Source organism: Cherax quadricarinatus, unplaced genomic scaffold (assembly GCF_038502225.1).
Source record: "Cherax quadricarinatus isolate ZL_2023a unplaced genomic scaffold, ASM3850222v1 Contig4395, whole genome shotgun sequence".
NCBI classification, from domain to species: Eukaryota; Metazoa; Arthropoda; class Malacostraca; order Decapoda; family Parastacidae; genus Cherax; species Cherax quadricarinatus.
In genome coordinates, this window is record NW_027199421.1 from 1,365 (window position 1) to 6,601 (window position 5,237).

A 5,237-nucleotide genomic window follows, 5' to 3' on the forward strand; every position below is an offset into this window, starting at 1 on the left:
GCTCGCCAATCCAATGCCAACACACCCCCACCCCCCAACTCCCCCCTCTTTTCTATAAAACTTCTAAGAACTCCATGCCCTTCATACATTGTCCTACCCGGTACCCCATATTGTCCTCTGTCAATTACGTTACCTATCACCTTTTTTATTCTATTCCCTAATATTCGTGCAAATAACTTATAATCGCCACACATAAGCGATATTGCTCGGTAATCCTCTACTGTAGTCTGTCCACCTTTCGGAACTAATACCACGACAGCAGTCCTTTGCTGCTCCCCCATTTCCCCATCATCCTTCATTACATTGAATAACCTAACTAAAAATCCTCTCAATACTTCCCAATTCCTAACGTAAAAATCATTAGGCAACCCATCTACACCTGGCGCCTTACCTAAACTTGCACCAGACAAAGCTTGCGAAATCTCACTTTCCGTGATCGGACCTTCTAATGTTACCCTATCCATACCATCAATCTCACATTGCACGAAACCTCCCATTTCCTTTAAAGCCTCATCTCGAATACCTCCGTTTTGTGCATATGACCTAAACCATGCATCTAGATAACCACTCATACCCTCTGTCGTTACTAATACCTGCCCCTCTCTATACCCTCCCATCCCCACATGAACAGTTAATCCCATCATCTCCGTCGCCACTCTTCTCTTACGCTGTTTCCTCAACACGCATGCCGAAGGCCTGTCACCCCATAACACCTCTTCCAGCCCACCCAAAACTCGCGCGCCATCAAATCTTTCATTTTGCAAATCCCTGATACGCTCCTTTAATCCCTCAATATCATCCACCGGATGACTAGCACTCCCACGCTCGTAGCAAGCTCTCAACTGTCCCTCAAGATAAGATTGGTACCCATACTTCAACCTGTTATATTCCCTCCCACTACGAATATAAAATTCCTTAATACGAGATTTCGCCACAGAGTCCCACCAACTAACCAATTCACTATTCCCAGGCGCCTCCGCCACCAACTCCTCCCACAATTGAACAAATGACTGTTGATACTCTTCTTGCTGCAACAACTTTACATTCAACTTCCAAAACCCCTTACACCTTCTCGGCAACCCCTCCCAACCTATATCCACCAAAACACCCCTGTGATCAGAAAATACTACGTCCATTACCCTCACACTATGTATTACAACTGTCCTGGGAACGTATAATCGATCGAGCCTAGCCGCATACCCACGTTTAATAAATGTGTGCTCCACCACCTCACCTCCCTCAACATCTGTCAATCCTATCCCGGATAACAATTCTCCCAATATCCCCAAACAATGCCCTGCCCCTCTCGGTTCAACATCCTTATTCCTTATCACACAGTTCCAGTCACCTCCTATCACAGCAACCCCCGGCAATCCACGCAAATAATATACCAGAACGTCCCTTACGAATTTATTCTTTATCCTCACATCTCCCTCTGCTGGGCCATACACACACACCAACGTCATCTGTACCTGACCCCATAACCCATCCACGCGAATCACCCTCCCCTCTCCCCCCTCACTATGCCTGACAACCAACGGGCTAGTTTCTTTCACCAAAATGGCCACACCTCCTTTCAATCTGACTGCATGCTCAACATACACATTATACCCATCCACCTTCAACTCATAACCCGGTCTATAATTGTGTTCCTGCAAGAACACAACGTCAACGTCATGACGCACCAAATATTCCTTAAACCACTCACACTTTCTCTGAGACCTCAAGCCATTGATGTTCAATGTCAGGCACTTAAAACCGACAAAGGGGGTTTCCCTCTTGACACTACCGACTTATCACCTGATCGTTTCATTGCACCCTTTTCCCTCCCCCCCCTTTTCTGTCCACCCTTACCCAACCCCTGCCCCTGGGCGCCACTTGAACCTCTCCGCATGGCTTCCGCCCATGTTTTCTTCCCAGGTCTTTGTGCGGGCGTAAGCACGTCGTCGGAATCCGAAAGCACTGCTGCGCGCTTTCGCGTCGTACCCGCGACCTGCATCAAGTCATCCAGCTCAGTGCCATGATGAACCTCCACCTCCACAGTTCTCACCAACTGTGCATCCTTACGACACACTTCAGTCTGGGTTGGCGTCACCACGCCCTCCTCAACTGCAGACCCATGATCCAGGTCTGTACCAACATCCGGACAAGGACTCTCATTATCCAAAATGTTCTCAAACGTCGACACTATCGTAGTTTCCGCGTCACTACCATTCGCTTCCGCGATGACCTCATCAAGCACTTGTACAACGTCCAGGGAAGTGATGTCGTCCCCCTGCGTAGCCCCCGCCATCTCCTTTTCTTCAGCCCTCTCAACCTCCTCACTCCATGTCAAACTCTGCTGAGGCAGAGTCGAAAACAGTTGATCTTGATCCTCTCTCCTTTCCTCCACATCACGTCGTTGCTGCTGGTCCCTATCACCACGTCTTCTTTCACATTGCGCAGCCAGGTGATCATACGAGCCGCACAAACGGCAAGTGCTTCGCTGCCCAGCGTATGTTACAAAAACCTGAGTCCTGAAATCTTCCATCACCACGTACGATGGAATTGGATGTCTGAGCGTCATCTTGACAGAGAATGCACCCTCAGGTATCCCCATATACTGGCCAACTGACCACCTTCCTGCAGTGATCGTATGTATTGTGCCGTATTTACACATAATGAACCGGATGTCAGATGCATCCGCCTCGAACGGCACATTCCTGATCTTAACCCATGTGTAATAGCTGGACACATCATGCAGCCGCACCGTCACAGCATGGTTAACTGGTATGGCCACCTCTTGAAACTTATTCACAACTGCCTCATACACAGTCGCCGAACTAAATTTTACAAAAATCCTCTTCGTTCCGTTCAATGCAAGTCCACAAATCTCCTCTTTGGCTATTCCGTAGGTATCTCTGATGATTGCAGGCAAAAGCAACTCCATTGATGGCCCCGTTACAGCTCCACTGGTTAATACAATGCAGACTGTATTTACCCTGCGCCGGCGAGCCTGCGCCATGTTGGTGAAAATAATACTGCCACCAGACAACTCCAGGGGGCAGCAGCAGCACACGTCCTCTCCACTCAAGGGTTGAGAGACGAAATGTGTCTAAGAATTAATAGAATTTTATGGGTTGGCTAAACCAGGCAGCCTTGAAGAGATGTCTAAGAGTCAGCAGACTCAAGCAGAGATACTGAGGAAGTGATATAGTTACTAGAGACCTTGAAAACTCTAGTACTGGAGGATCAGTCCAGGATTGTAATCTGGGATTCGGAAGATCTCATTAGCAGTCTGAAGAAAGAATGTATCAAGGCAGTGAATCAATGAAAGTAACTCCAGACAGTATGTTAAGGTAAGGGAGTTCCTTGGAAATTCTGTGGAGGGGTAGTTCTAGCAACAGCTAAGCGGGCACTAATATTTTATGTTTTGAGATTGCAAATTTCTCTTATGTTGGTGCCAAAAATTTCAGATTCCCTTGTAATGTATGTTTATTAAATTGTAAGCTGTTTTATCTAGGTATGTTTTGCTTCCTCCTTTGAGTCATGTAAATAATTTTAATTTGTTAGAGGATATATTAAATAAAACATTGATATCATTTTTTTGGAGAGTCAGGCCCCTGATAAGGTTCCTGCTGTTCAATTTTTAGGTCAAGCTGCCCTAAGAGCCAGTACTTATCAGGACCACTATCTTGTTAAACTATCCTGTATTATTTCTCACTGGTTTTTTTCCTGCTCTAATCCAAATTCCATGACTCTCACTTCCCCTATAACTTTAGCTACTCTTATGTCTTCCTCTATTAAAAGAGCAGGTGGTGCCAGCATAATTCTGAGACAATAGAGTGCTACCTTCTATTCTTCCAAATTCTAGAAATTTCCCCTTTTTATTTGTTTCCCCTATTTTCATACTTTTGACCACTTCAAGCCTCTACCTGAGAGAACAGACAATATGGCATCGTCTGGTGTCCTGTTGACCCTAGGGTGGGACTAAGGTTTGTAAATACCTTTGTAATTTGTCATGACTGTGACCAGATCTACCTAAAGTTCATTACCTTTGTAACTTGCTCTGTTATCAAAACTTTGGAGTCCAGTCCCTGGACCCATTATGTACCTTGGTAATATTTTGACTACTGCCCACAGGATGGGTATGGAGTGTGTGAGGGAAAAGTAGGTGTAAGTGGGGTTAAGGTTGTTCGGGCAACCAGGAACCATTAGCGAGTTACGTTGCGCGCGCACACACCCCCCCCCCTCTCTGGCGGGCTGGGGCAAAACTAGTTCCTGGTGTCCGATTTGTTAAAGTTTCTACTCCTGGTAATATTGACCTTACCTGGTGTGGATTGAAGTTTGGAGAGTCACTTCGCCTCCACTCTTCTCCTAATCAGGTAGGGTGATCTACCAGGAGTATTACTGTTTGTTCTTTTCTAGTGTTTGCTGGTTACCAGTAATGATTTTGGCATTTATCATTCTTTTTCTTTCTTAAATGTTATATTATCATGACTATGGGTAACCAGTTTTATTTTCTCTTATTTGTCAGCTCTGTTCCTGGCGTGGTCTTCCAGGATAGACGCCAGATAAAGGGGCAAGACGTGTTAATAATACTTATTAACATTATTCTACAACTACCGGCCCTTACCTATTCTACTTGTGCTCCATCCAAGTGGTAGGAGATTCCAGAACATCGGATTACCATCTGCCCAGGATAACCTACATAAATAACATCAGAGGAACTATCTAGGGCCATACCTACTCCTACCCAACTACAAGAACTGAAGGCCATTTTTTTTTTATTATATTTAAATTTTAAGTAAAATTCTCAAAAATCATTTTTCTTGTTTTTCCTAAATCATTTCTTTATTTATTTATTTTTCCATTAGTTTCTTTTGTTCATTTGGAAGGCGTTCCACTGACAGAGTGCATAATAAACATATTAAACTAACTATTGTTGTGTACAATGATCTGAGCAGCAGCCCACCCTGATGGGTGATTACAGGAACTGACATGATTAAAGATAGCATTCGAATCCTGGCCTGTCCTGACTGAGTACTGATGTTGGGCTAATCAGATATCAAATAATCCTATAGCATAATTGTCCTCATCGCTCTCAGGCCATGTGGACAGGCTGCACAGTCGCTCCTGAAGCAGCTGGTTTTCTGCGCAGTTTTCCTCAGTACTTTCATAATGGTGGAGAGTGGCTGCATACGTGTCAATACTGTTTGTTTAGAACTGGTGAGGGGCATGCTCAATGCCCAGAATAC

The 5,237-nt window shown here is 45.0% G+C and overlaps 1 long non-coding RNA gene across 1 annotated transcript; it reads left to right on the forward strand.

Moving 5' to 3' along the window:
• Nucleotides 1-4,149: 4,149 nt before the first annotated feature.
• LOC138852141 (uncharacterized) lies at nt 4,150-4,805 on the forward strand. Its single transcript, XR_011391581.1, has 2 exons — nt 4,150-4,364; nt 4,517-4,805. It is a non-coding gene; the product is annotated as an uncharacterized lncRNA (long non-coding RNA).
• The last annotated feature ends 432 nt before the right edge of the window (nt 4,806-5,237 follow it).